At 39.5% G+C, this 12,000-nt stretch overlaps 1 non-coding gene across 1 annotated transcript; it reads right to left on the minus strand.

Annotated features, from left to right (window-relative positions):
- Window positions 1-790: 790 nt before the first annotated feature.
- LOC125582761 lies at window positions 791-897 on the minus strand. The gene has a single exon (XR_007320215.1). It is a non-coding gene; the product is annotated as a small nucleolar RNA R71 (small nucleolar RNA).
- Window positions 898-12,000: the final 11,103 nt, after the last annotated feature.

The following is a 12,000-nucleotide window of genomic DNA, read 5'->3' on the forward strand; positions in this document are numbered from 1 at the left end:
GGTAGTGTGCACATTAGGTTAATTAGTGTGCGTATACACGTAATATCAATTTGGTGCCGTTGCCGGGGACCATCTTTTTACCTTTATTTTTCGGTTATTTATTTAGTCTAAGACCTCTAACTTGCTCTATCCTTTTTGTTGCAGCTAATTTTTCAGGTGCATTACCAGTAGACATACTCGGAGAAATGCACAAGGAGAGTTAGTTACATTTACCAACCAGGAGCTAGCAAGGTTAGAAAGAACAAATCGTCAACAGCCAAGGCAAACCGACACCACTATGGGTGATCACGCCAATCAGGATGATCTCATTGCGGCTATGGCACTCATGCAGCAGCAGATGCAACAAATGCAGCAGACCATCCAAGCTCAGCAGGATGCTGCTGAACAGGCTGCTCTCGCGCGGCAGGAACAACAAGCGCAGACTGTTCCAATCGGGCAGAGAAACATTCCTTGCAACATCCCTACTACGCGCTCTGCCATTGTTCCTCCACTCTGCACCAGGCAGGACTTCGAGATCAAGCCTGCTTTGATCGGTCTAGTACAGAGAAAGGTGTTCTCTGGTCTCTCTATAGAAATTCCAATGGAGCATATTGAGAGCTTCGAAAAAGTCTGCCGTTTCACTCGCGTGAATGGTGTTCCCCCAGACTACATCACGTGCATGTTATTCCCATTCTCTCTTGATGGAAAAGCTGCACGATGGTTGAACTCTCTCCCTACCGGCTCTCTCACTTCATAGGAACAGGTCCGATCAGCGTTACTCAGCCATTTCTACTCTAAGGCGAGAACAGCTGCATTGAGGAACAAGATCACCTCCTTCAGACAGTTCACTGATGAGCCTTTCTGCGACACATGGGAGCGCTTCAATGACTATCGCAGAGAATGTCCTCACCATGGATTTGATGATGATTACCTCCTGGACATTTTCTATGATGGAGTGGACTGGAAATACCAAGGTGCTCTAAACTCTGCGAGCAATGGAGACTTCATGACTCAAACCACTCATGGAGCGTTTAAGCTGATTGAGAACATGGCTGCTAGCTCAGCTAATAAGAAAGAGGAGAGTGATTGCTCCAAGAAAGGGAACAGTTCTGACACCCAAAAAATAGATGAGCTGACTGCCAAGGTTGACCAGCTACTGAAAAATAGCCAAGGGCACGTCTTCAACATGGAGCAAGCTACGGCCGGGCATATTCAGAACCAGAACAAGCGACAACCGCAGAGCAATCAGCAAGCTGTTCCAGCTAATGGGAACAGTCAACCAGATGAGCTGAAGGGTCTGGGTATGATGATGCAACAACTGTTGCAGGGTCAGCAGGTTCAGGCCAAGGCGTTGAATCAGGTAACCACGGAAATAGACACCAAGATGGGCAACATGTTCACTGAGCTGAATAACAAGTATGACTGCGATCCATATAAGAAAGATCGATGTTCAGCTTGCTCAAACAGTTGAGAGTGTCAAGAGGCAACAAGAGAAGCTCCCTGAAAGAACTGATAAAAATCCTAGGACTGAGCACTGTAATGCAATAGAGCAGCCGTTCGCTGAGACTGCTCCAGGCGCAGAAGAGAGAGCAGAGCAGTCTGCTAGCTCTGGAGTGACTGCTCCTAGCGAACCTGCTGAGACTCCACCATCTCGAGTCTATGTTCCCAAGGTTCCCTATCCAATTCCACCTAGACATCTGATGGATCCCATTAGTGAAGAGCAGCTGATAGGTTTTAACAAGATGGTGAAAAGGCTTCCTAAAGAACTTGCATTTGAAGATGCTCTGCAGATTCGTCCATTGCTCAAGTTTTTTAGAAACTGTAGAGAGACTCAAGAGGAGATCAAGGTCCTCTATGCCAAAGCTCTGTCTACACCAGCACTGAAGGTATTGCCTAAGGTTGATGATCCTGGAAAGTTTGTTTTCCCATGTTCCATCGCAGGAACAACCTTCAAGGATGCTCTTTGTGACTCTGGTTCTTGTGTGAATCTCGTCTCAAAGGCTATTGTAGACGATTTGGGTATTGCTGATGTTGAGTGCTCTCAGCTGACCCTGACCTTTGCAAACTCTTCTAGAGCAGTCCCATATGGAACCATCCGCAGCCTTCATGTTCAAGTAGGGGAATGCATTGTTCCTGCTGAGTTTCAAGTTGTTGAGATGAACAAGGATCATGAGATGCCTCACTACAAGAAAACATCACCTTAACGAGGGCGGTTTTCCTCGTTATTTCGTCGTAAAAGAGGCTTTACGACGAAATAGCGAGGAAGCGCGTTTGCTCGTTACTCGTCCGTCGTAACACATATTTCCTCGCTAATTCGTCGTAACTTAGCGAGGAATATATTTCGTCGTAAAGACGAAGTAGGGCGATTCGTCGTAAAGACCACGTCAATATTCCACGCAAAGACGTCGCTACAATTCCTCGTAAATACCTCGAAATGAGTTCCTCGTAACCTACACGTAAATACCTTGAAAGAGTTTCCTCGCAAAATACACGTAACAACCACGAAACGATTTCCTCGTAAAATACTCGTAAACTTTTCCTCGTTATTTCCTCGCAAATGTTTCCTCGTAAAATAGTCGTTAATTGTTTCTCGTCATTTCTTCGTAAGGTTTCCACGTAAAGAGGTCGTACATTAGCTACGAATTTACTTCGTTTTTATTATTTTTACAGAATTTAAAAATATAATTAAAAAATAATTAAAATTATTTAATTTAATAATAAATTAAAATTTAAAATAAAAATAAATCAAAATGAAAATATTTTATATATAAATAAGTTTTGAATTTATATAATACAACAACCAAAAAAAAAACTAAGGGTCGTTCATCGCCCGGTAGAATTCATCACTCCTCCTCGTAACATCCGCCTCGTTATGTACGTCGGATGACTCGCCTTGAATGGGATGTTGTTGTCGCATGTTCCTCAACATGGACTCCCATTCCGGATTTGTGGCCGCAATAACATCCAAGAAACCCTCGACTCCACCCATACGAGATTTTGTCGCGGTCAACTCGTTACGCAGCTGAGCGGACTCTCTACGCAGCTCAGTGACTTCATCATCCCGTCGCTGACCATAAGACGATGTCGCTCTCGGAACATCGTTGACGGAACCAATACCCAACGTCCGTCCCTTTTTTTTAGGGACAACCTTAAAAACAAAAATAAATATTGTAAGTAAAAATTTAAAGTTAAATTAAATGAATAATAAAAAATTAATTTTTTTGAAAATTTACCTCCTCGTAAATCTTATCCACGTCAAGTGTGGATAAGGTGACGGGTAATCCGTCGGTAGACTGCTGGGTCAGCTGAGTCTGGCAGTCTTCAACCCGAGCAACTACGTCGTTGTAGATTTGCTCGGACTTGCCATCTACAAATACGCCCGCCTTGTTCTTGTGGGTCCTCTCGTAAAGTTCCATAAGAGAAGGGAGATGTCCCGTCTCTTTGGCCTAAAAAACAGTTAAGAAAGTTAGAATAAATTAATATATATATTAAAAAAATTATTTAATAAAATATTTAATTACCATTTCCAAACGGACACCGGCGTGGGGTTTTTGGCCCGTAGTGTGAAGCATCGGCCCGTTCCCGTGCTCATCGACCGTGTTACGGGAGTTATAGCAAGCCTGGGCGATTCTAATGGAATCAGGAAGGCGCCAATAACGGATGAGGCCATCCCACACATCCGTGGTGAGCTCAGCGGGTTTGCCACGCTCATACCCCTTCACGATCCAGTCACCCTTCCAGTTGGAGACCGTGTCCAACAAGCGAACTTTCGCCTTCGCGTTAAACTTCTTCTTCACCCTCTCAGTGATCCCCAAGGCCCAAGTATATTTTTGCTGTTGGAAAAATAAATTAACAATTAGTTTTTTAGAAAGTATATATATAAATCATGAAAAAATTAAAGTATATATAATTAATTAATAGAAACTTGCGTAAATTTTGAACCACGTCTTTCTGACGTAGTGAGGCGTCTTACTCCAGTTTGGATGTGGCATGGAGAAGTAACCCTTGATCGTGTCGGTTACGTCCGATGCAAGACATCCGTCAACCCCCCACCTGGAAAATACAAATTTAAAATATAAATTATTTTTTAATGTTATAAAAGAAATTTAAACGAATTAAAAAAAAAATTAATGCAACATACCACTTGTGGATATACCAGGAAATGTTTCTTCGACTTGAGAAACAAATAGGCTGTAAAATCACATTTTATAGGAATGAATCTCTCGCAATTATACAATTAATTATACTTATATGTGTTTCGAAGTGTCAATATATGTTACCTTTCAAAATAACGAATCAATGGATCTTCGCAATTGAGTAGAATATAGGTGTGTGCACTATGAGCGTCTTGTTCACTCGACCACCAAACCTCTTTAGACTTCCCACCGAGTCGCCCAATCTGGCTAAAGATGTCTGGAACACCAGCAACTGCATATGTTGGCGCAACACCACCATCATCATATCTTCTTGGAGCTCTTCTCCGTGTACGTACTTTTGACGCAAAGTAGTACGATGTGAAGTGAGAAACTTCTTCCGTCAAACTTCCAGCAATTATAGAACCTTCAACTTTGGCGAGGTTCTTTGCTTTTCCCTTCAAATATTTCATGGCTCGCTCATACTGATACATCCATCCGTAATGTACAGGTCCACGAAGCAATGCCTCATATGGGAGGTGGACAGCTAGATGCTCCATGACGTCAAAAAATCCGGGAGGAAATATCTTCTCCAAGTTGCACAATAAGATGGGAATGTTCTCCTGAAGCTGTTCCACAACTTCTTCTTTAAGAGTGCGTAAGCTCAGATCCCTGAAAAATGCTCCAATGCCTTTTATATTCAAAAAAAAATTAAACACATTGTTAGTCATATATTATTTTGTAAATTATTGTGATATAATACACTACGTATCTGCAAGTGCTTCATGTACGTTTGTTGGAAGTAGCTCCGCAAATGCAAAGGGCAGTAGTCGTTGCATAAATACATGACAATCATGACTCTTCATCCCGGAGAACTTTTGACCCTTTTCAACACATCTAGAGAGATTCGAAACATACCCATCGGGGAACTTCACTTCTGATGCCACCCAGTTGAACAACACCGACTTTTTTTCTGAAGATAATCTGAATATCGGAATGGGAACTTGTCCATTGCTTTTAATATGTAACTCGCTTCTTGAGCAAATATCCGGCAAGTCCAACCTTGATTTTATGTTGTCTTTTGTCTTCCCTGGGACATTCAATATTGTATTCATGATGTTCTCAAAGAAATTCTTCTCTATATGCATCACATCGAGGTTGTGGCGCAGAAGAAGATCCTTCCAATATGGCAACTCCCAAAATATACTCTTCTTGTGCCAGTTGTGATGAACACCGTAAGAATCTGGCATATTACGAGGGACATGCCAATTACCACCCCAACGAACTGTTTCGTTAGCTCCGTAGAAGTCGATTTGCGTTTCAATTTGTTCTCCAGTTAGATATGGAGGAGGAGTGTCTCTCACAACCCTTTTGTGCCTAAACAAATTCTTGTTTCTTCGGTAAGGATGGCCAATGGGAAGAAATCGACGGTGACAATCAAACCAACTTGTCTTCCTACCATTCTTCAGTTGAAACGCATCTGTCGTTCCATTACAATATGGACAAGCTAATCTCCCATGTGTAGTCCATCCAGACAACATCCCATAGGCAGGAAAATCACTTATGGTCCACAAAAGCATCGCTCGCATCGTAAAATTCATCTTCGTTGAACAGTCATACGTCCTCACCCCTGTTGACCACAAATCCTTCAACTCTTTTATCAGTGGTTGTAGGAAAACATCCAGGGACCTTTTTGGATGGTTCGGACCAGGTATTAATATGGTCAAGAATAGTAACTCCCGTTGCATGCACATCTCCGGTGGCAGGTTGTATGGAGTAAGAAAGACTGGCCACAATGAATATTGTCTCCCTGACATTCCGAACGTACTAAATCCATCTGTGCATAATCCGAGATACACATGGATAGTGCTAGCGAAATCTGGATGTACTTTGTTGAAATGTGTCCAGGCTCTTGCATATGATGGATGAGTCATCTCACCATCCGTCTGAGTATGCTCGGCATGCCATCTCATCTTTCCAGCAGTCTGCTCTGATTGATACAATCTTTTCAATCTATCTGTAATTGGTAGGTACCACATTCTTTGGTACGGTACCCTATTACGTCCCCGTCCTTGCGGCTTGAATCGTGGCTTCTTGCAGAATCGACATTCTTCTAGCTTCTCATCATCTCCCCAATAGATCATGCAGTTGTCGATGCAAACATCTATCATCTCCGAAGGCAACCCAAGACTATAAACCAGTTTCTGAATCTCATAATAAGAATCAGCAGACACATTGTCTTCCGGCAAGTACTCTTTAAACAAGTCCGCCCATTCGTTCATGCAACTTTCAAGTAGATTGTGATCAGTTTTAATATTCATCATTCTAGCAGCTAACGACAATTTAGAGAGACCTTCTCTACAACCACTGTAAAGTGGTTGATTCGCCGCGTTTAACATTTCGTAAAACTTTTTTGCATCTATATTAGGTTCTTCATCTTCATCATGAGCTACGAATGCATCAGCAACCATATCATGAACCCTATCATAATCTACCATCTCCTCCTGATGGTAACTATGTTCATTATGCAAATGATGATCAACCGGTTCTTTTTCCTGAAAATTGCTATTACTACTACTTGCTTCATTCTGATCATAATTAAAACCTTCTCCATGTTGAAACCAGATATAGTAATTTGCCGTGAAACCTCTATTTATTAAATGCTTCCAAACATTTTCACGATTTGCCAGTTTCGAATTGTTGCATTTCCGACAAGGACAGAACATCTTACCACTTTCTTGGGCGAGCGGTGTTGAATCTGCTTGATGCATAAATGTCTCCAGACCCGCAAGGTATTCTTTCGTCACTCTCCCGTTAGCATCTCTATGCATATACATCCACTTCCGCAACTCGTAAATAGTCCCGGAGCCAGCCATTTTTTTTCTTTCACGTTTTTTGTTGTTGGTGTGTTTAAAATGATGTTCAAACATCCATATTTATAGGAAAATTCGAATCTGGTAGTTGTAATTTTGCTATGAATTTACGACGAAAATTAATTAGGTGGGCAAAAAAACGTGTAACACCTATAAAGTTGGTGGATTCAAAAATTTCCTCGCTAAATACACGTAAACTATTACCTCGTAAATACCACGCAAAGTTTACGTCGTATTTACGAGGAAATAGTTTTTCCTCGTAAAATACTCGTAAAATTACATCCACTTTACGACGAAACAGTTTTGTCGTTACGTTACGAGGAAATAACGATGACTTTAGTTTTTCACGTAAATTCGTCGTAAACTCGACGCAAATTTACGAGGATTGTTTGGAAGGACATTCATGGCTACTGTTGGAGCAACCATCGATATGCCCACCAAGAGAGTCTGCTTCTCCAACATCAACAAGAAAGTTTTCTACAAGGCTGTACCCACCAGATCTTCCTCATCACACGCCTCTCGCATCTCAGTGTTTGATGTAGAAAAGCTGAAGGTTGTTCCAGAGAAGGAGCATGGTGATAAGGGTGAGAGCAGGCTGTTATCTGATGAAGATCCTAACACTGATCCTACTAAATTCAGAGAGAATTCAAGGGTGAAACAGAAAGTTTAGAAAAAAGGGTCAAGGGTGATCCTATGATGACTTTGATACCTCGCTTGTGTGATGAGAAATCCATTGAGTATGAGGTAAAGTGCAAGGGTACCTTTAAACCTTTCTCTAAATTCAGAGTAATGCTCACACATGAGCTGAAAGAGAAAGGAGAAGCTGCTGTGAAAGGGTTGCTGAGCAGAGTTTTGAAGTTGAACATGTCTGATTGTGGTGCTTGTTTTGGAACAAGTCCTCCTGCTCAACCCGACTGATCCCAGTCACCAAGTCAAGCTAGAGACTTAAACCAAGCGCTTGGTGGGAGGCAACCCACTGGTACGTGTAAATATAACTTGGTTTTGTTTTTGTTTACTTATTTTCGTTTTAGTTTATTGAGTCTCAGGTCAAAAAGAAAAAAAAAATCTGAGATACTTCAAAAATTCTTGGTTGCAGAAACGGAACAACCTACCCCCTGAAAAGAGCGGTTGTTCCAGGCGATCATCTGACGATAGAACACCCAGAATTTTCATGGAGCGCCTGCTCCACTCAAGTAAGTATCTCAACCAAAAAAAAAAAAAAAAAAAATTTATTCTTGTTTTCTCCTTCTCTCTGATTTATTTTCACACCAGAGACGTTGTGAAGTAAGTCTAGGGGAGGGTTTTCGTTGTTTACTAACTCGTTTCTTTCTTCTGTTTTTCTTTTGGGTCAATTTGAATCAGTTTTTATTGAGTCAGTCAAAACTTTGTGGGAATTAGGACCTTATTCTGTGTTGATCACTGACCACCTTGTGCTTTAGTTATCTTATTCCACTACAAGAAAACAACGGTATTCTAACGGACATTCCGACGGAAAATGAAATCCTTGGAATTTCCCGAGGAATTTCTGAGGAAATTCCGAGGAAACCCAAATTTTGGGTTTCCTCGGAATTTCCTCGGAATATACCGACGGAATTCCGAGGAAACATCAATCCGTCGGAATATTCCGAGGAAATTCCGACGAACTAGTGATCGATCGATGCGTTTTTGGACATATACCCATCGATCGATCACATTGTTACGCTTTGGTCCATCTTAGTGATCGATCGATGCGTTTTTGGACATAAATCCATCGATCGATCCGTTTATAAAAAAACATTCGAGATTTTGAAACCCCAAACACTAGTTCCTCGGAATTTCCTCGGAATATTCCGAGGAACACTTGATATCCTCGATCGATCGATGGGATAATCCCATCGATCGATCACATTGTTACGCTTTGGTCCATCTTCGTGATCGATCGATGCGTTTTTGGACATATATCCATCGATCGATCCGTTTATAAAAAAACATTCGAGATTTTGAAACCCCAAACACTAGTTCCTCGGAATTTCCTCGGAATATTCCGAGGAACACTTGATATCCTCGATCGATCGATGGGATAATCTCATCGATCGATCACATTGTTACGCTTTGGTCCATCTTAGTGATCGATCGATGCGTTTTTGGACATATATCCATCGATCGATCCGTTTAAAAAAAAATTGACGTTTTGAAACCCCAAACACTAGTTCCTCGGAATTTCCTCGGAATATTCCGAGGAAATTCCGAGGAAGAAAAGGGTTTCCTCGGAATTCCCTCGGAATATTCCGAGTAAATTCCGAGGAAATAGGGTTTTTAAACCGAAAACAACGTTTTTGCGGTTTGAATAACACCTATATAACCCTTATTAAGTGTCTTATGTTCATTATGAAGTCAAAAATTTGTTCCTTACCCTATAATAAACACTTTTCCGATTGTATGAACGAAATCCCCACAACATAAGAGAAACACTTATACACTTTAATGAACGGTAAAAGGAATACTTACAATTCGTTTTGAAATTTGTTATTTCATGGTTTATGCTCATCTATACAAAGAATCTTCAATGGTATGCATTACAATTGTATAAGAAATGAAATACGGCAAAAAAAATTGATGTTTTGAAACCCCAAACACTAGTTCCTCGGTATTTCCTCGGAATATTCCGAGGAAATTCCGAGGAACAATATAAATTAATAGAAATACATGCACAGAATATTCTTTTTCCTCGAATTAATGAAAATATTCCAAGGAAATTCTGACGGATATTTAAGTGGCCGTCGGAATTTCTTCGGAATATTTTTATTTAACCAGGCAAACAAGCCGCCAAATATTTCGGGAAAATTGAAATTGAAAATACTGAGGGAATTCCGACGGAAAATATCCGTCGGACCCAAGGTTTTATAAACTCCAAACGCATCTTCTTCCCCATTTCTCTCTTCTTCATCTCCGGCGATCTCTCTCTCCTTCTGGCGTTCTCCATCTTCTCTCGCGACGAACTCTCCGGCGAATCCTTTCCATTCCCTTACAAATCATGTAAGGACCCTATCCCACTCTCTTAGGTCCTATTTGTTAGGTTTTTAAGTAGATTTGATGATTTTAGAAGGTTTTTGATAGATTTTTGTTGGGGTGATTGGGTAGGATTGTGATTTATTGTGTAATAGGTTTATAATTGTGATTTGGTTGTGTTGAATTGATTTAGAACTTTTTTTATAAATTGTTCATTATTTTTGTATTTACAAAACGTTTTTTCTATACAAATTCGATTTTACAAAACGTTTTTTGTATATAAATTTGATTTTTGGATTTATAAAAGATGATTTCATATTTATAAAAATATTTATATTTATTAAAACTAATTTTGTATTTATAAAACATTTTTTTGATTTATAAACACTATTTTTTTATTTTTGTATTTATAAAAACTATTTTTAAATATACAAACCGTTCTTTGTATATAAATTCGATTTTTGGATTTATAAAAGATGATTTCATATTTTAAAATTAATTTTGTATTTATAAAATATTTTTTTATTTATAAACACTATTTTATTATTTTTTGTATTTATAAAAACTATTTTGTATTTATAAAAAGATGATTTCATATCTATAAAAGTATTTATATTTATAAATCTAATTTTGTATTTATAAAACATTTTTTTATTTATAAACACTATTTTATTATTATTTTTTATTTATAAAAACTATTTTGTATTTATAAAAAGATGATTTCATATTTTTTAAAACTAATTTTGTATTTATAAAACATTTTTTTATTTATAAAAACTATTTTATTATTTTTTGTATTTTAAATATGTTTTCTATTTCAATTTTAATTTTATATTTTCGAATTTCAATTTAAAAAAATAAATTTATAATTTTTTTTTTAATTTTGGAAATATTCCGAGGAAGTTTATCCCTCGGAATATTCCGACGACATCTTCCTCGGAATATTCCGAGGAATTTCCGACGAACTTGTGGTCCTCGGAAATTCCGAGGAAATAGGGTTTCCTCGGAATTCCGTCGGAAATTTCCGAGGGATTTCCGAGGAAAGATGAATTTCCGAGGAGTTATTTCCGAGGACTTTTTTCGTCGGTATATCGTCGGAATAGCGTTATTCCGACGACATACCGACGATTTTTTCCCTCAGTATGCCGCTGTTTTCTTGTAGTGTTCAGTGACCTTAGCAGTGGCGAAAGACACACATGTGGACCTGGAACACGCTGACATATCTCACTTGATTCTCCAGAAGTTCTCAGCCGATCAGGTTACACTGGGTAGACTTAACTCCACCTTACTTGAACCTAATCTTAACTGAAATTCTTCTTGTTATGGGCATTAGATCAGGGAAACGAGAACACACTCAGGACTTCTTATCCTTTTTATCCATCTTGCTGATCCTGAGTGGCTAACTCATCTTTAGCTAGTTCCCACCTGTACCTTAGCCTTTATTCCACCTTCATGCATTTGTTTTTCAGTGTCATATGTGCAGATATGTGCAAAAAGGTCGGAGAGGAAATGATCAACGCAGCCTCCTACTCGTTACTGCTCCAGAAATTATGGCAGAAAGGAGAACAAGCAGATTAAGGGAGCAACCGCTCCATAACCAATGAACTGCGCAAGAGCAGGGGTGGAGAACCAGGATGGTTGCGAAATCAGAACCACCAGTGGCACTCAGAACCATCATGTATGACACCCTTCTTTGTCACATCACCATATCAGTCTTCAAAAAAAAAAAAAAAAAAAAAAAAAAAACCAAAATAAGGTGATGGAGAAGGGGGTGAGATCAAAGAAATATGAGCCACTGGAAAGATCGAGCAAAGGAGTGGGTACCAAAAGGAAAGTGGAACGCAGAACAATCAGTTGCCTGTTCCGTGATCAGAACAGTCGCACCAGATAGAGCAAAAACGAGTAGAGGCTGTGGACATCAATGGATCTATCCTCTCTTGTCATTTTGTGTGATATCCTGCATCCTCTTCAATGAAATGGTAGCCCCTAAACACTTTTAACTCCACCATTAAATAGCCTGTTCCACA

Source organism: Brassica napus, chromosome C2 (genome assembly GCF_020379485.1).
Source record: "Brassica napus cultivar Da-Ae chromosome C2, Da-Ae, whole genome shotgun sequence".
Taxonomy (NCBI): Eukaryota; Viridiplantae; Streptophyta; class Magnoliopsida; order Brassicales; family Brassicaceae; genus Brassica; species Brassica napus.